Source organism: Piliocolobus tephrosceles, chromosome 4 (assembly GCF_002776525.5).
Source record: "Piliocolobus tephrosceles isolate RC106 chromosome 4, ASM277652v3, whole genome shotgun sequence".
Taxonomy (NCBI): domain Eukaryota; kingdom Metazoa; phylum Chordata; class Mammalia; order Primates; family Cercopithecidae; genus Piliocolobus; species Piliocolobus tephrosceles.
In genome coordinates, this window is record NC_045437.1 from 85486036 (window position 1) to 85509246 (window position 23211).

Consider the following 23211-nt stretch of genomic DNA (forward strand, 5'->3'; position numbering starts at 1 on the left):
GTATTAATCTCCAAATATATGAAGTTTTTTAATTAGGCCAATGTTGATAAATACATAAATTAATTATATTTGAGATACTTATTTGGTGGAAATATTTCTAAATTGTACTTGTTAGACATTTTTCTATCCCAGTAAATTTCACTCATATGTATATATTTGTGTGTATAGGAAGATACTTTTCCCTAAAAGACAAAGATTTAAGAGACATTCTGGGTAATATTCTGTAGATCGTTTTTTGTGGCCTGATTCAGAGAAAGTATTTATTGTCTATATATATAGTATATAGACAATAATTATATATTTTATATATATATTATATATATTCATATATATATAATATATATATATATTTTTACGCACATCTCTTTTCTCAAGAGGTTCCTTTCACAGGTTTTCACCAATTATTAAGGTGATTAGCATCTGTAGTTTTTTCCAATCTCCCACTAGCTATTAATGATCTTAAAAATAAACATCTTAACCTTGTCAAGTTTAAATTTAAAACTTTAAAAAGCCAAGAGCCAGGTTGCAGTTAAAATTCTCCTGTTAGCTTGTTTTCCCAGGGCCAGTGACGATTAAAAGAAACTCAGAGAAAACACGAAATCTATCAGACAGCTACTTAGTGACAGAATTAAATGAATATTGTTAGGTAAGTGTTTTAATAACGCAGCATTTTCGAAGCATTTTCTGAAGATTATTTCTAATTGGCCCTGTCATAAAGTGGTAGTAAACTGCTTTAAAACAGTAATCAGATCGAAAGTAGTTGAGGAAGACTATGATAGGAAGTTGTTAATAATGCTTCGAAATTTACCTGTGAAATAGAGCGTGACTACTTTTGTAAAAGTGGAATTGAAAGTAAACGGCCTCTGTAATGCAAATCGACCAGTAACAGGAAAGCCACTACCTTTGGAGTCCCACGACTTCACCTGAGCTTGCAATAGACCTTGCAATAGACCCTTTTCGTTCATGGAATCAAAACTGTTTTGACATGTTGGCCAGTGCCCTTCGGTGTCACTGAAGCTCAGCCGGCGGACGGCGGTGCGTCCGTGTACACCGGGAGGCCTGGGACCCAGTCTCTGGGCGCGTGCCTACGCAACAGCAGGACCGCCCGCGGCCTCCCGGGACCAGTGACCGTCACCCGCAGTAAGGATTGGGGCGGTTCCCCCAGTTTCGGCCCTCTTTCCAAGACCTCTTTCCAAGACCCTCTTTCCTAGCCTCACCCGAGGGCCGCAGAGCCGGACCTGCGCCGGGCGAGTTGGATTTAGCCCAGTTAGAGTTAAGATGGTATCATTAGCTGCGCACAGCGTGACTTCCCGCTAATCCTCTCTGCAACTTACAACAAGTTTAAATGTCCATGCATGATGTTATTAACTGGCTTTAGTAAGTGCTTAAGACCCAGATCTCTTTTTAAAGTAATCTCTGAACAAGTTCTACTGTATCCACCCAACAAGGAGATTAATATTTCTAGCAAATCTGATGATGGGGTAAGATGCGCCCTGAGCTCCGAATGGGCAATGGGGGTAGAAGTGGGAGTTGCCCCAGGGAAGGGCCCAGAGCGGCAAGCGTTCACCAACGCCGGCCACCAAACAAAACTTCCCCGCCCCCGCCCCACCCCCGAGCTTCCCCGCAGGGAGACCCTTTCCGTTAGCAGCTTTTCACTAAGTTAATAACGGTGTGGGTGTGGTGGTGGCGGGGAGGGAGAAGTTGGGGGTTACACAATATCTTTATCAATGATATTGATCACGTCCAGGGAAGAAGCCTGGGCAAAACTAGAGACACCGAGTGTCAGCAAAAGAAAGCCTCTTAACCACAAGTTGCGTGCCGCCTGAGGAAGGGGCTCTGTGGCAGGGGGTGGCCGCTGGGAGATGCCTGCCTCTAACCGACGTCCAGGAGTGGCTAAACCTCGACGCCACCCCCATTCACAAGCTCAACTCAGGGATTCCCAAGCAACTGCAGACCGGAGGTGGCGCAGAGGCAGTGACCAAGGTCGCTGATTAGGGGCCGAGAGGCAGGAAAATAATAATTAAAAAAAAAAATAAAAACCAAAAAACAAAAGCAGAATAGCCTCCGCGGACGCAGCTCAGCGTGCCAGGCAAAGGACAGGCTGACGACCCGCCCCTGCCGAGTCCCGCAGCGCGGCGCGGGTGTCCAGCAGACTCCAACGCGCCCAGCGCGGGCGCGGGAACTTGAGCTAGCGCGAACTTGAGCCGCCTCCCAGCCTGCTACCCGGGCCGTGGCGCGCCCCCGGCCTCCCAGTCGCGCGCCAACCCGGGAGCGCGCGCGCCGGCGCACCAGCTCCGTCCGCTAGAGCAGCCCGTCTCCCAGGAAACACCAATCAGACGCCCGCTTTCAGGCGAGGGCCGCGAGCCTCAGCAGCTGCAGGACGACTCGGGCAGTTGGCGGTCACCGGGAGGCGTCGTCCTGCCCCGCGGCGGGCCAGCCGCCTTCGCTGCTGCCACTGCCTAGCCTAACCGCTTCTGCAGCCAGTCACAGAGTCGGCTGTCTCCTCTGTGCACCGCCCACGCCAAGTACCTTGCAAGGCGGCTGCTAAGCCTGGCTATTTTTAGATCTCCAGAATGCGCTGTGCCCGCGCTCAGCTAAAACCGAGTCAAACCATCAAGCATAGTGATGTGCTGCTCTTGGAACAAATATGGCTCAAAACTCCGTATTTCCGAATAAAGTCGATTATCTGCACTTTTTAAAAGCCCTACCCCCTGTGGTCTGGCAGTTGGCTGAAAAGCGGAAAGCCACATGCTCCCACCTCAAACATGGTCATCACCTTTCTAAGGAAGTGCACTAATTCTCGCAGCCCTGATTGAGGGCATATAAATATTCCTCAACATCAATCACAACTATATACTTTCCATTTCCATTCACTACCTTAGAATTAATTCCACAAATAAGTTGAACAGTTCCCAGAAGGGGTGAAATGGGTTCTCTGAGCAAATAGGAATAGAGGGTTCTGCTGATTGCTGTACTAGGTTGTTTAAGTTGTGCTAAGAAACCGAACAGCAGAAAAACAGGGTAACAAAGCCATCCATTAAAATCCAGAGACACTGAAGAACTGCCTTACATGCCCCATTGCTGTAGGACCTGTTTAACTATCTTGAAGTAGTCATGTTAAAACAATCGACCCAGCATTATAGATGTCTTTTTACTCAATAACTGATTCTAATTAGTTCTCAGTCTTGAAGAACACCTTGTCCTGTGTCGCCCATCTCACCACTGCCACCCCCAGCTCCCACTAAATGCAACATATTATGGTGTGTTTTACTTAACTGTAGCACATTAGGGAGGAAAGGGTATCAATATTCTGAAACCACAGTGACATTTCCAGATGTATAGATTCATGGGAAAAAGCTACATACATACACAGTTATATACTGTCATTCATTTTCTAGCCACATTGGAAAATAAAACCTTTGGCTTCATCTCTCCATTTTTAAAAAGTCAAAAGTCCTAAAATGCTAAAATATCTTAAAATATTTATATGTATTCATCTATATATCTTACTTATAATTTAAATGGTTTCTTAATTTTCATCAGGCTACACAAAATCAAATTAGAATTTTATATTTTTCCAAATAAGAAAATTATTTTAATTTTAAAAATAAACACAAAGAACTCTCGTGGTGGAAAATTTCCCGATCAAGATGACCTAAAGAAAAGTCACTTTGGAAAATATTTCATTTTGAATGTAAATAATGCATTTGTCTCATTATTATGCATAATGGTAACTTCATTAAGGGATTGATACTAGTGAATATACCCATTCACATTCAGCAAGGACACTGAAGAAGTCTTCCTGTATCTTTTTTTTTTTTTTTAACCTTTATCCAATTTTCATTTTTGTTGTTTTGTATGACTGTGTTTATCCTATATCCTTTATTATTTGATTAGTGAGTGACTTTTCCATATTAATTTTCTGGTATAATAAAGTAGGGTAAAGAAAATAAATGGGTTCTATCTTTATATTTACTTTTACAGGTATCATTTTATCGCCCTGTTTCTAAGTATTTCATGAAAAGATTCTAGATGTCAAAACCTGCAGTTAACATTCCTGTTTAGAAATACGCAAAATAATACCTTTGACGTTGGCAACTCAGATGTATTATTCAGCAAAACAGCAATTACTCATTGTTTTGCACTTACATGTTAAGAACTATGAGACACTTGGTGACACAATAACAAAATTGCAAAGTCAATTACATTTAAAATAGACATCCTAGTAAAACATACACAACCAATTCCATTTGCTTTTTCTGAACTGTTTTGTTTCCTTTTTCTAACTGTTCACAGTTAAATAGATTTCGTGAATGTTAAACCGAAAGATAACTGATTTACACACATCATGAGGGGGAAAAAAGTTAGAAAGTAGGGGGAGGGGCATAACATAAAAAGGAAGTGTATTCCTGGGGACACCAGAATCCACCTAGGGAGGTGCCAGAATATTCTTAAATATTTTTGGAAATGATGTTCTTTTGCAATGTCAATCACAGTGGCAAGCTTTGAAAGAGCAGTGTACCACAATTTAAAGCAAAATTTAAGCTAGATTCACACTAATGATTCTATGCAGGACTCAAGTAATCAAACCCAAGTAGACCCCATTTATATTTAAGAATAGAGCGCTTCAGGTGGGACTGGGTGTTTGTTTTATTGTATTTTAATTGCACAAGCAGTATTTTTGTAATTTGAACTTGCCAGTAATGAATTCCACCTCTCATTCCAGCCTGAAGCCTGAATTGAAGTTCCCATCAGAAAATTAAAATGTTTCTCTGGATAAAATAACTTCTAAATGAACTCTCTATTACTTTTTGTTTCTTTTTGTATTTTCTGCAATGTAGCTCCTCGCAATGATATTAGTTCTAGTGTGGGAAAATATTATAATTGAGATTTGGTAAGTTATTTGCAGACTTTTCTTTACAGTTTTTCTTTACACTGTGCTGACATTTAGTACAGCCCTGGTGAGGAAAACAATACTACCATTCATAGCTCTAGACGTAGATTTCAATCGACTTAAGCGGGCACAATGAAACTTGGTCATTCACTGGTTACCCATATTGTGTTCTCAAATTTTCTCTCAGCAAAAGTATAATGACTCAGTATTGTATGGTTGCATAGACAAGGGCTCGGAACAAGAGACACTAGTTTTGTCTGACGGTGTGAGAAAGTCGTGAAGGGATCTTTTCTTCCAGATGGTGTTAAATTCAGCTGCCTTTTTAACATTGGCCTTGCACAGCAATCTGCTGCTCCCTTTTCACAAAGACTGCGCTTGGTTCCCACTAGTTAACATGCATACTCACGCAACCTGCAACTTCACTCCAACTGTTTTACAATGCAGTGGTATGCTAAATAAACTTGATCCGGTTTCTGCCAATGTTAAAACTAGCTTTCAAAGAACTACTTAACTGATATTTACACTTCTTTTGACTTAAATATACATGCCTTTGGAATATTTCGGATTTCAAAGAAATATCACCTTATTATAAGGTCAATGTAGAGATTATTTCCAATACCCTTCAAACCCATGCTCAGATACAGTACCTCTCTTCAACACACACAAATAAAACAAAATGTCAGAAGTTTGATGTGTAATAGAAAAAAGAAAAATTGGGACATGTTGCACCAAGAGCAGTGAAACAGCAAAAAATAAAATGAAAATAATAACATTGAAATGTATTTTTATTGATCGATAAGTTATGTAACATTAGTATGATACAAAGCAAGTTTGATATGACAATGGCAAACACATAATTATAATATTGTTTATTTTCCTTAGATGTTATATTTAACATATTTACATAAAAGACCAAGATGTAGGCAAAAGCTTCAGTAATTTGACTCCATTGAGTGCTTTCAGTAAACAATAGGTTTCTCCAGCAAACATCTTATTGCCTTAATTGAACCTCCTTGAAAAAGCAAACCACACACTTTGTAATGTAAATGTTAATTGTAGTAGACAATGGTTCTAGGTAAATAGCACCCCTGGACATGAAGTAAATGAAAGGAATACAGGCACTTAACAATGAAAGGTTGTTTGCACAAACAGTGCTTCAAATGTAAATAAACAAGGGTCTTCTCAACGGTCACTACAGTAGTAAAACTTTGGCACGTGTACAGCAGCCAAATTGAGAATTTATGTATGTAAAGTCTCTCAGACTTTCTAACTGAAACTAACAGTGGTTTAACAGGCTTCTCCAGTCTGAAGTCATATAAGGAATTGAAGCTACAAAGGAAATTGTACTACTTTTAAAGAAAAAAATGTGTATTTGGGATTGTCAGTAATCCAGGCCAAATGGAAGATAACAGGCTATTTGGGATATTTTCTAATTGCAACGGTTACATTTCTGTGTAAATGCCTATACAAATGTTTGCTTGGTGACATATGGAAAACTTAAGGACTTTTATGAAAAGGTGGCAATGGGGACCTCCAAAGCACCAAAGTTTCTGCTAGGCATAGTATTATTTTTAGATTACATTAAAATGGCTATTTAGACCCATCTAGCTGAGACAATTTCAAAATAAACTTTTTATCATATTGTTATAATCAACTTTCTACAGGTTAATGACTTCATAGTTTTACTTCTAGTGTATATCTACTAGCACAATTAGACCAAGTTCCTAGATGTATTATGTTAAGAGGTAAAAAGCCTCATGAAATTATAATGACTGTTTATATAGAGATATGTATTTTAAAATACAGCCCACCCAAAACAAAAGTAAAAATGTGGTCACAAGGCCATAATCTCATGGACTGAGATTTTGATATTAGGGGCAGGTAGTCATGGGACTTTCTTGGAATTGCTTTCTAATAGGTTGCCTTGAATTCTGAAAATCTCAAACAACGAAGAAAGACAAACTTAATTATGGCCAGATTAAACAGTGGTTAAAAAATTAACAGAAGCAGACAGTATGCAGCAGCTACAGACCAGTTGGTGCTGCCATTTGGGGAGCTGCAGATGGCTGTGGGTGGGAAATGCCTTTACTTTCTTAAGCGATGGAGATGAGTATGGTGTGTGCACTTGATGTTTTTTTCATACCCCCACCCCTCAACAGGGCTGTCTGTCATAGGCTGCCCGGCCCCGCTTTATCACTTGCCCCCGAGCGTGGGAATCGGAGCGTCCTGCCGTTCACATCTCCTGCATTCCGTTTAGCGGAATCAATTAGGCAAGACAGACCCTCAGATTCCCCACCCCCTTTCCATTTTTGTCAGGTCTATATACGTCCTAATTATTTCAGTTTGGGATGCCAGAGCTGTTTCCTGGATAGACCTGATCATCCTTAAACAAAAAGAGAGGAGGCGCACACGTGGGTTGTGGCGTAAATGTCACTTTCATTTCCAATGCTAGGCGCAGAGTAAGACAGAACATTTTTTTAACACTTTGACAAGAGGGGAGGCGATCTCGTCTCCATCATGTCTTTCTGCTTCAGTAGCTTCCTCAAGGAAACCCTCTTGGAACAGAGAAGCATCTGTCCTTGTATTTTGAATAGAAGAATAAAAATCAGCCCTTGCTTTTTTTTTTTTTTTTTTTTTTTTTTTTTTTCTGCTAGCTCTAAGTCCTCAATAGATATAAATTACTAACCTTCCGGTGTAAACTTTTCTGAACGTCTAATTTCGTACAAATTGACATACAGCCCAAATACATGTAAAGTAATTTCCAAGCACAATCTTCAAATTTTGAGGGGGAGGGGCCTCAGGAAGGAACTACCCAAGTCTACATATTATGGAATCATTTTTAAACTAGGTACCAGACATCTCTGCAAAAGTTTTCTAAGGAAAAAATCCCTGATATATAAACTTTTGCCTTAAAATAGAATAAACTGCACATGCATCTTTACTCATTAGCACTATATACTTCTTTGCAGCTGCAACAACCCCTCTCAAGATATATCTGGCACCTTGATATTTTAGCATATGTGTGTCACTTAATTTCCTCTCATCCCACCTTTAATCATAAGGGAAAAAACAAAACAAAAACAAAGTTAGATTCAATAAGTATTCCTGACCTTTCTGGTTTTTACTGTCTCTCGGTTGTAGTCTTTCACTCTCACACGCTCCCCGGCGATCTTGAAGGAGTTTTTACTTTCGGTTATCTAGCTTTATGAAGACCAATACACTCATACAGCTAGATAACCAAAGATAACAACTCGCTTCCCACACAGGCCTCTGTCTTCCTCTTGCCAGACTCCAGGTCCCGATCCTTTCTGGCAATACCGAAGAGTAGTCGTCCAGGATACTTGCCGCGCTTAAGATTCCTCCTTTTATGTAAATATGACCTGGTTTCTGTTTGTGTGTGTGCGTGGCTAAAACATCCAAACGAGATCTGTTGCCTTCAGAGTTTATTCCGAACTTTTTTTTTTTTTCCTTTCAGCAAGTAATCTCCGGCAGCGTTAGCCAACAATTCATCTATTAATATCAGAAAATAAAACCAGCTATTAAGGTGCAGCAAGCTGTTACGAGTGAGCAGCAGCATCCGTCCCTTCACAGGCCTCTATTTGCATTGTAAATTGCTTCTTTCTCACGCAAGACTCTTTAGCCTCTCTCTATAGAGATGTATAAAGCCAACGGCAATTTCCAGCGCAGGTTAAGGAGGAAGGAAAAAAAAAACCATCCCATTCTATAGAAGTGACAGCTGATTCAAGGATCTGCTCCTGATCCTTTTTGGTTAGGCACCATGAGCTTTTTACCAAGCGGTGGCAGCTTGATTGCACATATCTTGTGTGTATGTGTTTTAGGGGGAAGATCCTCGATTTCACAGGGCTTCTAGGCTGGGAAGGAGAAGATGCCGTCTTGCTGGCCTGCTGCTGCCCCCGGTCTGAAAGAAGGAGAAAAGGGCCATCATTGGAGGGGCTTTCACTGCCAAATTGTGGACCAGCCCGGCAAGGTCAAAGGTTCGAGACCGCGGGAGACCAAGGTAATGATGATGTCATGAGAAATCTCAAGTACATGGTTATTGATATGCATCAGTGATCAGCCAACTGCCCCACGCCTGCTGCCTGAGCAGCGGCAGCGACAGCAGCAGTACCGGCAGCATTGCAACAATCCCTATTTTCTCAATCAACATCTCTTCCGCTAGCACTACCGACTGCTCCTGGAAAAGCAACCCGCGGCCTTTTACCTCCTCCGTGCTAGTGTAGATCGTTCTAATATCCAAAGACTGGAAGAAATCTCTCTCTAAGGACAGATAAAAGCATTTCAGATCTGGGGAACGTCTTTGCCTGCATTTTTCTTCTGGCAGATTGCATAGGCAGACAGATGGAAGGCACTTTGCTATTGCTTAAAGCAGGGCCTCGTTTTCTGGGGCTGGGAATCAGATCTGTATTACGCAGTGAGTCGATGTGTGATTACATTGACAATTTGCTCTGGTGGTGTGTTTTTAATGGCTTCACAGCTCAGTCATGTTTTGTATCTATGTACCATGGCGATAGGGCAGCGTATTTTGTTCTGTAAGTTCAAACTCAATGCTCTTAAGCAAGCGGACTTCATCCTGGTTTTTAAAAAATGACTGCATATGTAGGGTGTGTGTGTTAGAATGCAGCACAGATAAACATTGCACCATTAGTTTCTAATTCTGTACACAACTCTGCTGTAATGAAAATCCTGAGCCTTTGTCTATTGTTTTAAACATCAATTTTCATACGAAAGGAAAATGTAATAGTCTTGCTTCTGAAAATATGAAAGAAGCACTGTTACCTCGTGAAGAATACATATAAAACACCTGGATGTTAAGAGCATAACTCTGCCCTGCCTTCCCCTTCTCCACCCCCACCTTTCTTCTATCTAGAGAGGAATGCTGTTTTATTAATTAATTAGCCTCATTGCTTTTCTTAGAACTTTTCAAAGTGTGAATATGATCACTTCAAAGAGTCCTTTTCTTCTTCTCTCTCCTTAGTAATGAGTAATCTATGTCTAACACATCGATAATACACGTAATTGTAATATTCAAATGTTCCTCAACAGAACATCTAAGGTAACCTACATAAGATTCATATTTACCAAGGGTGAACCTTATGGACTGCTTTTCAAAATTTCAAGTTATGTTTAGTCATATTGCTATTCTTTAAAATATATGCTATTAGAGTAATCTTAATATTCATTGCACATATGACTAGTTTATCAGAATACTCTCATTTCTATAGATTATTTTCCCCAACAACTAAAATACTTTTGGAATTAACATACACTCTTTCATTAATTCAGTGACTTATTGATTTAAGACACGAATGTGAACACGCTTACTGACTTACATACAGAGCACATATATATAAACCCTATAAAAAAAGACTAGCAAGAAAATCAGAAGAGTGAGGAAAAGCCTATAATTAAGAGTTGAAACTACAATATTACACCAATTAAAGATACGACTTAGTAACATAGATGCCAGCGTTTCCCAAGATTTTTTATTTATTTACTCTTTTGGTAAACATTCCAGTACTGATTATTTAGAAAAGACTAAGCTCTTGAAATTGTTCATCTATTTTTCTTATCAAATTATGGTACAAGAGGTACAATCAGAAATGGCTGCATTGGGTCATACATAAAATGCACAAGCAAACCAAAAACTAATTCAGAGAAACACACCTCCATGAAGTTACTGTTCCTTCCTGAACTATCTGGTCACAACATAAACTACTAAATACAAATGTAATATATCACTGAGGCACACTTCACTTTAGACATTATGTCAAACAGTAATAAGCTTTGCCGCCTTGGAAGAGTGAGAGTACTGTGGCCTTGCTTTCCAAGACACAGATGCAGAATCATTAGTGATTTGGCATGTATTACTTAAAGCAAGCATGTGGTCAGATGACAGATATTTTTAGAATATCCTTTTGCTTCATATATACCTGGGTGGGGGTTGGTGGAAGCAAAGAGATGTCATGCATTTGTCTGCATACGTTTATCACCCCCATATCTGTGTGAATTTGCAAAGTAACAGGGCTATATTTCCACACTTAGCAACTAAATGCATTTTTAAAACCAAAGTACCCATCATGAAAGCTAAGACATTGAACATTTGATATGCTTCTACAATTAAAAGCTATAGAAGATACTGTCTTAAAATAGCATATTCTAGGGCAATGCCACATAGTCATATCAACTGGACTCCAGGCCTGGTCCCCATGCCTGGCACATATGACATAGACTCATCATGGGAGCCCCAATAAGTAAAATGAATCATTAGGATTATAGGCAGTCTGTTCATTAGCCAGATAGCCAATTAAATATTTTACTCTCCACTATCTCTCAGGATATGCAGAAATAAAAACTACACAGGAAGGTTTAACACAGAGCACCTGATTATTTTGAATATTGCCAAAGTTTATATGATAGTTTACCATACATATTTCAAAGACTGTATTATTATACAGGATGTGACACAAGTTGAAACAATTGTGTAGCCCTAAAGATTCCTAGCAATGTCTGTCACATACTAAGAGCAACTATCAACACCTACATGTTATATCAGATATTTTTGCTTCAAAAAGCTATTAAGCTGAGCAGAATACCATTTTGAAATCTGCATACTGAAGGATATACTGAATTTAAATGGTTTGCCTGCTCATTCACTAATAAATTCCCATTAATGGCCAGTAGATTAGGACGTGATTGTCATGCTTGTTTTCTAATATTTTTCTAGGTCTCCAGATGGGTGAAACATGAATTGAAACATTCTGGTTTACTTGGGAGTAAACAATCTCTGTTTAAGTTAAAAGTGAAAAGTTAGGTTTTCCATATTATTTGGATCAGAATTACGCTATTTCATAAATTCAAATGCATTAGGTTTGTCACCAATATCTGGAACACCTCTGAATCCTATTCAGATTACTGCAAAGTACATGAAGAATTGGCCTATCACTGAGATCCCCTTTTAATATTTGGTTTGTATGATTCAAATGCATGTAAACCACAGTCCACTAGTACAGTCAAGACTACCATTTTCTACATAAAAGCCATTTAATTTACAGTGATTTGTGTAGTTCAGGTAAGGTACCTGATCGGCTTACTTTCTAACAAAAGTATTCTATTGTTTACTCTGTATCTCAAATTTCTTTTCTATGGGCAGTTACAGGTTATATTTGTATTATGCTTGATACATAATATACAAAGGCTCCCTGCAGAGGAGAAGGCTGCACATACAGAAACTTAGAGCATGAATTAGGAGATATGAAACCCATTGCAGGCCTGCCACTCAGTAAATAACACTCTATTTTGTACATCACTTGGATTTTATCAAATGTAAATTTCAAAATTACCTTTGGTTGGTTGGATTGTCTATTCATTTATGCTTCTTTGCAGTCTCATCTGAAAAATAGTCCAGAAAACAAATTATCACAGTTTTTATATATATGAATAAAGTCATGTAGCTATTGCTTCATTTAAAATACTGCTATTACCATGATTCCTTAAAATGCCAAGAGATTCCATAAAACCCCAGTACAATGTATCCTGGGTCTCAGCACCCACAGGGTTAAATATGCTAATTTGCATTTAAATGGAGACATGCATGATAATGTGAATGCAAAATATGCAGAATCTGGAGGGGTTTGAGAAATTAATTTTTCTTTCTTCTTTTCTTTTGTTTTTATCTTGGAAGGAAGAGGGACTCAAAAAAACATTAGGGACTTGAACCTTGTAACCTGCCATACAAAAGAAGAGAGTCTTTCCATGTAAGGATTTTAAGTCTGGAACAGCCTTATTTTCTAAATGTTTAAGGAACTGAATTTCCAGGCCTTTTGAACAATGGGAATCCCTGGATAAATATCTACTCCATTAGAAAGATGCAAATAGTTTACTGTAAGGCCACAGCACGGTGAGATGTGCATTCATATCTATGGCTCCTGATTGGCTCTTTCCTCCAGTAAATCAATGAATAATGTAAAACTTGATTGCTGTAAAGTGGTGGATTTTTGAAAAATTCCCTTCCCCCACTCCCTCTCGATCCAAGATTCAGGAATTCAATACTCCCCCAAATAGGTTGCTTTTCTTTTATGATTTTTTATGCTTATTGTTATTTTGGACTGGACGGGTGGGGCTATTGGTTTTGCAAAATGAAAGTATTGCCCTGGTTTAATTACGCTGACTGTGGGAGCTCGCTTCCTGAGACAGCGTCCTAATTACCGGTGCCAAGGTGGAGAAAGGAGGGTGGTGGGCAGAGGTGGACACCAAGAAAGGGAGGAAACAGAATCCGACTCTGCGGTTCTGGGCCCAAGGCAGCCACAGCTCCAAAGGGGCCCCCGGCCGTGGCCGTGACTTGACAGAGCCTCCGGTCTAACTTCTGATCAATTCCACTGCTCTCCTGACCTCTCAAGACAGTCCCCCATTCAAGCACCGCGGGTACATTTGCAAGATAAAACGCCGCAGACACTAATGCAAATACATTGCCCGAGTTCCCATCACCCTGGGTTCCTGTAGATAATTCCAGGCCACAGAAAGGAGTTCTTGCCTTCCACAGCCGGGTCTAGACTCTAAGCAAACCGCAAAGACCCAGCTCCGTTTGGATACCAGAAGCGTCTTAAGCTCAACCGCTCCAAGTACCAATAACTAACCACGATGGTTGCATCTTGATGAATCTGAACTTGGGATAACCCTGTAAAGCGGCCTCTCACCTCCCAAAATTCAAAAGGCAAACAGAAAAGGGAAGTGGAAAGCCACCAGATCTAGTTAGATACCGTACTAAGTTTTCCACCAAAATCTAATCAGACCCTCGTTTCCTTGCCAGGTAATTGCAACTTTGGGGGCGGTTAAAGGGAGGCGAATTATTCAAAATGCGAATTCGAATCCAGAAGTGCAAAATACAAGTGCATTTTGCTCTAGGTTTAAAAGGGAAACCCCCACCACCACCACCACCATCACAAAATTACATACAAAAATTCCCTTTTCCAACGCGAAGATTTCCTGGCATCTCTCTGCGATTGGGGGTCAAGCCGCTGGATAATTAACAGTACTGGCTCAGAAAACTCACGAGATCAACAGGTTTAACATCCGAGGCACACAATCAATTAGCTGAAGCAAAGCCCCGGACTGGCCCTCGGAGCGGCCCGCAGCGGGGCTCTGCGGGCACCGGCTAGCGGGCGAGGTGAGGAGTGCGGGCGCGGGGCCGCGGCGGGCACTGCTGGCCTCACGCCGCCGGCAAGCTGCAGCCTGAGGGCCGCCACGATACTCACTTGATCTCCCTGCGCCAGGCAATGCTGCCCCCCAAATCCAGCTGGGCAGGAACCGAGGCGCCGGCTGAAAGACAAGATCCAGAGTCACAGCACGGCCGCAGCACACAAACAGGCTCCTTTCGGCGTCTCCAAAAAAAAAAAAAAAATGTGTTTTTCTCATCATTCCTCTCCTCTGCTCAGCACATTTAAAACTGCCGCTCAATTCCACATGGTGATTCTTGGTTGATTGCGTCTAAAATAGTTTAAATGGGTCTTCCCTTCTGGGGAGAGGGAGAAGGGAGCAAAAGACCAAGGAGGAAAAAAAAAAAAGCCAACTTTTCCCCCCCATGCCAGGCACTTGCTCCCTGAGCCTCGGAGTGGAGAGTGAAGTGGTGTGTGCGAGGCTTGGCAAGTTTTTGGGGGGGCTGTCCAAGGTCTAGTCCAGCCCCCTCTGCCGAGGAGGACGTGCTCTGAAACTCAACCAATTTCCCCACTGCTTTTGTTACTGATGAACTGAAGCCCTATTGTTCATCCATTGCCACGGTCTTTTTCAGTCCCCACACTACGTTCTGCGTTGCCAGAGATAATGAATTTGCACCCAAACCTCTCATAGTCCCCTCCTGACAGACGGAACAAATTAGAAATGTCTCGTCTGAAGGAAGGCAATGGCTACATTTTCCTATTGTAGGATGCAAAGCACACATTTCTTTGGAAACTTCTTTTGCGTTTTTTAAACACCCTTTTCTTCTCTTTTTCTTTTTTCCTCCAGTTTTTTTCCTCTCTTGGTTTCTTAAGATTCTTCTTCTTTTTTTAAAAAATAAAGAATCGCCCTGTCGTTTTTCCAATGAACCGTTTTATGTAACTTGTGAGTCTTCCTAACCTTCTTCCCCTTCTTTCCTCTCCTTTCTTGACTCCCTTTGCAATTTTATTTACAAACTTGGAGAATGACCTTTTGACTCGCATACTTTTTTTTTTTAAGGTCTTTTGGTTCAAGTCCCCCTTCTTCACTCCTTCCCCTGTTTGTATCGTGGTTGTTAAATGTGTTTGGCTAAAGACAAGAAATGCATTCTAAAGATTTTTATTCTCTAAACTCTAGAGCTATTCTAAAGGTACCAGGGACGCGCCATAGGGGTTATCTATTTGAGGAGGAAGAAAAAGCGTGTGTGTGTGTGTGTGTGTGTGTGTGTGTGTGTGCGCGCGCGCGCGCGCCTCCGCGCGCCTGTCTTCCAGGGAGACACGGAGAGATGTGGGAGGGTGGGGGTGGAAGTGTGCAGACGACAGAGAAGGGTGGGGGCTTCGAGGGTAAGGTGGGGTTCCTGCAACACAAGCGGGGAGGCTGTCAGGGGTGTGGGCACGGGAGTGCGGGGAGGCGGTGCAGGAATCCGTCCCGCAGAGTGCCGTCTGCCTCTGTGGGCCTGTTTGCGCGCCTGGGGCTGGCCGCATCCTGGGCGCGGGTATCTGCGTGCCCGGGTGGTAGTTCCGAGCCTGCGCGCGTGCGACCGGGTACGGGAGGAGGGGAGTGCCGTAAAAATTCAGACGAGTGGCCCGTATGTAAATGCGGCCCGGGGGGAGCAGGGAGGCGGTAATGAGAGCCGCTGGCGCTCAGCCCCGCCGGCGGCCCCTAGCTTTCCCGCCAAGTGCAGCCGGAGGACAGACAGCCATGCGTGTCCTTGGCGGGAGAGCCCCCACCCGCCGCGCGCGCCCGCCCCCCGCGCACACGCACACACTCCCCTCGCAGGCGTGGGGCCTAATGGCCACGAGCATGTCAGGAAAACAAAGCTGGGGCTGCGAGGTGGAACGATGAAACGGCAGACTTGGCAGCCGAGGGCAGAGCGGAGGGGCCGCCACCGCAGCCACCGGCGCCCCTTTCTTGTCTGCTCGCAGCTCTGCCCTCCGGCCCAGAAGAAGCCGAGGGCCATTTCTTAGCTGCCCGAGAGAAGGTGGCGAGCAGAGGAGGGGGCGGATGTGCACAGGGAGGTGCCAGCGGCCCCGTGCGCGGGCACGCACACGTCGGCGCGCAGGGCTGCCGTGGGCGGAAGGAGGGGAATGAGAAGGCCTCGGCAGCGTCTCAGGGAGGCACTACCTCCGCGCTGAGGCCGCAGAGTTCTAAGTGCAAAACACCAGGCCAAATCCGGCAAGGCGGCGGCTATGGAATGGCTCACACCTCAAGCCTCCTTCAGCAAACAATGCGATGGGAAGCACCTGGCTGTCCAGGGGAAGCCTTTGCTGGCTTCTCTTTTTAAAGGGGTGAACTCGAACCCCAACCTAGGAGCGCTGGCCTAGATGGCTCCTCAGATAAGTTCCAGACGTGGCTGTGGAAAGACTGATCTCTCTCTGCGCAGAGCGCCTACCTCGGTGCTCACTAGCGCAAGCACCTCCCAACACACACACACACATACACACACACACCACGGCACTCCCATCACTTTAAAACGCGCGCTCATCACCCTGCTGTTAATGAAGCCGCTGCGCGTAATGAGTGCACAGGTAAATAGGTACCGAAACCAGAAGCCTTCGCCAGTTGGCTGGGTGATTTACCTCTCCCTACAGGGAGCACTTGTAGTTATCTTGTTTTAGGAGTGATTTGCTGTTGTCTGTGGTCTCCCCCTCCTCTTCTTGTGGAGAGAAGCCAAAAAAATATATATGTTCCGTGGTCAGAGTCTTCTTTCTGATAAGCTACCCGAGCATTGGTCTAAAACATTTGCTTAATCTGTTGGTTTTGGTTTGTTGTTTTGGGGCGTGTTGCTTTTCTGAGGGAAGCAAAAGAATGTGTGTTTGATGGGGCTGGCAGCTCAGTACAAGAGTCTGCGTGTGCGGCCGGAAGGCTGGCGAGTCTGAAAGCCGCGCGGTGCAGAAAGAAGGCGGCGGCTTGTCCTCCCCCGGGGCCGGCACTGGCCCCTTTGGCACCTCCGGCCTCGGCTCGGCTACTGCCGCCGCCGCCCGCGCTCTCGGGTTCCGCCGGCTGCCGCTCCGTGTTTTCCCCCATCCCGGCTTCACGTTCAAGGTTTAGCTGCGAGGTCACGTCCATTGACGTCAGCTCCCTGTCTCCCTCTACGTCCGGCTACATTTACATACATCAAGGAAATTAGGGCATTAAAAAAATATGCAAATCCTGCGCGAAGAGGAGCGGGTGCATTCCTGGCGCGATCGCCTTTTATTGAAGCTTTTAATTAAAGGGGCCAGTTGGCGAGCCCCTGAAACAACCGCCAAAACCCCCCAAAAGAGAAAAATAAACGCTGTAGCCTTCGAGAACGGTTGTTTCGGCTCCTGTTCTGTGGGCGGCTGAGGACCGCCGGCTGCCCGGCTCGGAGAAGAACAGGTTAGAGGAGGCAGCTCCAGCCCATGCATAATCAGGGCTCCGCGGCGCCTCCATTCTTTCCTCCTCCTCCTCCTCCTCCTCCTCCTCCTCCTCCTCCTCCTCCTCCTCCTCTCCTCCTCCTTCTTCTCCTCCACCTCCTCCTCTGCTTCTTGCTCTCGCTCCTGTTGGTTCCAGCGTGTATTATTTTTAATACTGATGCATATGTAAAGGTATATTTGCATTTTTTTAATTCGCGAAATTTCAGGTTTTGTCGTTTTATTGGTTCCCTTTCCCTCTTTTTTTTTGTTGTTATTTTATTATGTCTATCTGTCTCTCTTGTCCCTTTCTGTCTTTTTTAGCGAGTGTCTGCTGCTGTCTCTTGCTGGATAATATAAACAGTTACCTCCCTGCTTCTGTTTATTTAAGGTTACAAATATGCATATCTGTCATATATGCAATGCCAGCTGTATAACCTCCTGGTTTGGTCATAAAAGAAAAGACACATTTTTTTTTTTTTTCTTTCTTGACATACCTTGATGGGCTGTAATGCCCATCGCTCAAGGCTCAAAGTTTGTCTAATTAACTTCATATTAGCAGAAACACAGTTCAGGGCCAGTGTTTTTGAGATAATCTGTGTATAAGTGAAGTGATTCCAAAGATTTCTAAAGAATTTTTGTGCTGATTGCCTGAGAGGTGCGGCATTCCCCGCCCTATTGCTTTCTAGCATTTCTTATTGAAAAATACATATATATTTTAAAATGGGTAGACACAGCAATGGACAGCCTTCTTCAAGGAAGACATTTTCAACCATGTTGTATGTTGTACCTTATCGGCTGCATTCAAAATTTACTGAGTTTCATTTTTATCTTAATATGTCTGGAAACAAGGCACATTATCTTGCCTGAAAAGCATCCTTGATTCCTGACTTTGAAATGAAAAAAATACACAAAACAATTGGCTCTATTAAACCAGCTGATGTGCCTTAAAATGTACAGGCCTTGAGTTAGATTTCAAGCAATGGTAATCTTGTTTATAGGATGGGATTCTCTTTCTTGGCAATATAGCTATGCAGCATGATGGCTTTTGGAATATATATATATAATATATATTCCAAATTATATATATTGAATATATAATTATATATTATATAATATATATTCCACCTTTTAATTCCCCCAAAACGATCATTGAAAAAAGACTCAATCTATAATTACAAACCCTCAAAGAACAGCAAATATGCACACATGCAGCTTATTCAATTAAACAATCCAAGTACATGCACAGATAATTAGTTTTCTTATGAATGGCTTACCTGCACAGATACTCAGGCCAAGACTCAGCCTTCCCCAATGGCCTTCATGTATAAATATTCACATGTATTTCCCCCGATTTCAAACCTAAAGCCGTATGCCATCTTTCATACTGGACTATCCAGCATCCATTTTCAGCTCCCTTAACTCTTACGGCATTTCCAGCCTTACCTCTGGCTGTAGTTTTTCCAAGCCTACACCAAAGTGCTCATATGATATGTCACCCAATAAAAAGTGGTCAGATGGCTACACGTATAACATTAAAAAGCGAAACACACTCATCCTTCAGGTTCTCCTTTACCTTGCCATATATAGCAAGATTACGTTTCCTAAAATACATTTTCAGCACATTTTATGAATAATTGCAGGATTCCACAACTGATTGCAGAATAGCCGGTTTCTGGGGGTTACCTGGCTGAGTGAAACAATTCGGCAGGCTCAAGGTCTCTTTGAGTTTGGCTGCAGTTAAATTGCCGCGTGGCTGTTTGTTCCTGCCTGGACTCTCGCACATACCTGCCTGCGTTTATGTAGGATCAGGACAAACACATCGGCCACGTTGCAGGGCATAGACTGTCGGTGCATATATTTAGATGGCAGTAGCAAGGAACGCGTGCGTGTACGGCTGTCTGAGCATGCATGTGTGTACAGATGCGTGTGTATGTGCGCGCGCGCGCTGTGTGACAAGGAACACAGAGAGGTACACCTCTTATCTCTGATCTCTCTGTAATCTCCTTTTCTGTTTCTAATCTCCCTTATTGGCGCATGGTAGTAACCCGAAGCGTGTGAACCGTCACCGTCGCTGCCGTGTGCGCGCTGTGGCTTACCCCGAGGGACCGTGGCTCGGTGGCTCGCTGGCTCGGTGGGTGTTGGGGAAGAGGGTGGGTAGCGTCGCTGCCGCTGCCGCTGCGGGTCCGGGTGCTCTGTCCCAGCCCGGCAGCCGAGCGAGCAGTGCCGGAGCCCCCTCCCACCCCGCCCTCACCCCATCCTCCCCTCCCCTCCCCTCCCGTCTGCGCCTCCCCCAACCCCCCGCCCCGCATTACCATATGGAGGCCGAGTCCCTGCGAATCACAGCAGCAGCGGGAGGTATTTGAATAAGCCCCGCAACCCCGCGCAGACCCTAGCTCCTCCGAGATCAGCATGCCCTGCACCAAGAGCCACCACTCTGGCCGGTAACCTGGCAGCGACAGACACCTCGCCAAAGTGCCCTGCGCGCGGTGGAGAGAGGGTCTGCTAAGGGTACTGGGCGTCCCAGTTGCTACTTTTAGATTAACTTGACATAGAATCAGACAATAAATAAGAGGAGAGAGAAGAGAAGAGGAAAAGAAGAGGGAGAAAAGGGGAGAGGCGCTATAAAGGGGAGAGAGAAGACAGAAGCGAGAAAGGGAGAGAAAAAGGAGAAAGGGAACCCAAAGGATTGAGTTAAAGAGAGAATAAAATGGGGACGGGGTGGGGAAACGGTGGGAGGGGGAGAAATACCCAAATATCTGAATTTGGACCTTTCAAGCTAAAAATACCACCTCACTGAACTTCACAACCTCCAATGAGACACGTGTTTCTCCCCTCACCACCACGTCACCGAATGATTAATTTGCCGTCTCAATCAGAAATATTTAGAATTGTATAACAGATATAGGACTTAACAGAAAGAAGCTCATTTTATGAAACGTAGCGAAAAGTGTATGACATTTAAAGATGATCTTGGCTACCTCACGGTAAAAATTAAGGCTTGCCTTAACGACTCGACAGTTTTCCAACCATACCATCTGAAATGGTGAGCTCAGGGCCAGGAACAAGAGGTGTTCCGAAATATTTTGGACTTTAAGTGAAATTTTTTTTCTTCCTGTTTCAAATTTTGTTACGTTTTTCCTCTTCACGAATTTATTCCTTTAACCCAAATTTTACAGATAATATGTGAATCTTTAAAAAAATTTACTGCAAAATGTCACCACATTTTGACTGAAGATATGATTTTAGATGTTAATTTAAACACACAGCCAGTTCCGTTTTGCAAACTAACTCTGAATAACACCTGGTTCTGAATTTAGCCTATTCAACACATTCTCCCTCTCCCTATCCTCAAATCAGAGCAGTGATTTCCCGGTACAAAACAACCAGAATCATACTAAAATCTCCAGTCACCTATAGGATGTGCCCATTGTAAATGTCCCTTTCGGTATTCATAAGCCAAATGCCCTTCTTTTGAAACACATACAAAAAGAATGCCTCTGATTAATAATCTCTTTCGCGGCACACTGAGGCCGAAGGCAGGGAGCCGCAGGACGCCAGAGAAGGGCGCAGAATTCTGAATACCTAGCATTTCAATGCAGATTCCAGATTCGCAAACGGCTAGGTTTTCCAAGAGGAAATAATATTTGGCAAGCAACGCTTTTGGGGAAGACAACTACATTCCAAATACTGGCTCCTTCCTGGGCCTGGGGAGGGGACGGCGATCGCGGTTACCCGGCATTTCTGCGTTCATATGTGTATACAAGGCGGTATGTAGCCCATGCATGTAGCCAGGCCTAGGTTTCTTTCTTTTCTTTTTCTTCTTCTTCTTCTTTTTCCTTTTTTTCTTTTTCTTTCTTTTTTTTTTTTTTTTTTTTTTTTGAGGCAAGAATATTGAAACCAATCCACTCTTTCTGTAGCTAGCTCCCACGAAGCTGGAATTTTCAACCTCTTGTTTATTAGTAAAGCTCATATGGAACCCCGGTAGACTCTTCCCTTTTCGGATTTTACCAGGAGGCCCTCAGTGCCCCACCGCCGCCCATGGCACGTGAAGAGAAAGGAGGGAAGAGTTGGGAGCCACGAGAGAAGCCGGCTTGGAGCCGCTTCCGTCGGGGCCCATGTTTCGCCCCAACAGACCCGTCTCTCCTTTCTCTCCCCGAAGGTACTTCCTTATGCCGGCAGTGTCGCTACGGTGGTGGCCAGATGAGCACGGGCACGGTCCCGGGGCGGGGGCAGGTAGAGCGGCCCTCTCTCGGGAGCTCCGATGGGTCTGCGAACCTGCCGGGAGCCGAAGGCTGAGTGGCTCTGGGGGCCCGTGCGGGGCTTCTGGCTCCAGCCGGCAGGGGAACAGCGACACCTACTGGCCGCATGGGTACCGCGCCTGGGCCATAAGGGCTGCCCTGGGCCAGGGTGCCCGGCTCCGTGGACTTGGGAGGCCGGGGGAAACTGCACCCAAGGCTCTGCGGACTGCTCTAGGACTCGTCCGCCCTGGAGAAGACAAAGCCACGCTTTCTGGAGGCCTCTGGGAGGACTGTAGGATGGAACTGAACACACAGGCACACACGCATGCCCATTTTTCTGGGAAACCGGAGAAACCCGTAGACGCAGTTACCCACCGTCCCTTGGTTTTATGAGAGAGACCCAAGCAGAGGTCAGAGCCTTGACCTCCTCAGGTTCATGACCCAGGCCTCTTCACCGCCATCCCCAGTTCAGCACTGACTAAAGAAGATATCTTTACAAATTAGGAAAAGAAAGGAGTTCATTATCCTCCCTTAAGCGGGGAAATGAGTGAGTCAAGAACACAGACTCACAGGCAGCGGTTGGCGCCGGGCACGCGAACCGGCCGAGCCCTACTGCTAGCCAGTTTCGGGCACCTTTAGTGCGCCCTGAGACTGCCACTAGGGAGTGAAATTTGGTAGCCCTGAGACTGCCATTAGGGAGTGAAATTTGGTAGCTCTTCTTTAAGAATTATAATCTTCTTAATTACTCCTGAAATAAAGGCAAATTTGGGCTGCTGGTGATATTTTTGAGACCTATAGTTTTATATATATATATATATATATATATATATATGTTTAAAGCATATATACCAAAGCATATATATAAAAAGTATATGTATATGTGTGTGTATATATATACACACACACATACACATATGTACATACATATACATATATATATATCCTCTGCGACATGACTTCCGTAGTTGGCTTCTGTTGAGGAAGGCAAGAGAGGTTGTGAAGGCGGGTGGCAGGTCTGATGAAAACTCAGCAAGGTTGGGGATGGCAAAAAAGCAATTCGTGTATTCCAGATTCACCTTCTCTTAACCAGTCTTTTCTGTAATAGCATACAGCCATTTCATATGGGAAGGAGATATGATGTTGGTCCCAGCAGCAGGTAGAGGACGGGGGAACCTCAGCTTCCATTACTCCCCAAGATGCCTTCTTTTCCCCTTTTCAGGTTCTGAGGCTCCCTTGGGCCTAAGAAACCTGACTGAGTGTGATTCTGATACTAACCTGCTCAAAGAGTAAAACATATTCCCTTTCCTTGAAACACTGGGGTATCTGAGCTAAATACATTCCTTAAGATTTCTATGTAAAATGTTGCTTATTAACAAACCTCAGAATTAAAAGCAGTTTTTGTTCCATTCAAATTTCAAGAGTTCATTTTGGAAATTATTTTTCTTAGCTTTATATACTGGTTAGAACTAGGGTCTAAAAGATTTTGCCTGCA

At 43.7% G+C, this 23211-nt stretch overlaps 2 long non-coding RNA genes across 2 annotated transcripts in view; one reads left to right on the plus strand and one right to left on the minus strand.

Annotated features, from left to right (window-relative positions):
• Positions 1–5661: 5661 nt before the first annotated feature.
• On the minus strand, positions 5662–14545 carry LOC111544471. The gene is made up of 3 exons (XR_002732171.1): positions 14167–14545; positions 12256–12304; positions 5662–8813 (listed from the first exon to the last, which is right to left on the minus strand). It is a non-coding gene; the product is annotated as an uncharacterized LOC111544471 (long non-coding RNA).
• A 2873-nt stretch (positions 14546–17418) lies between these two features.
• LOC111544472 overlaps positions 17419–23211 on the plus strand; it is a 46429-nt gene continuing 40636 nt past the window's right edge. The window contains exon 1 of the long non-coding RNA XR_002732172.1: positions 17419–17464. This is a non-coding gene — a long non-coding RNA (uncharacterized LOC111544472). The remainder of the gene's footprint in view (positions 17465–23211) is intronic.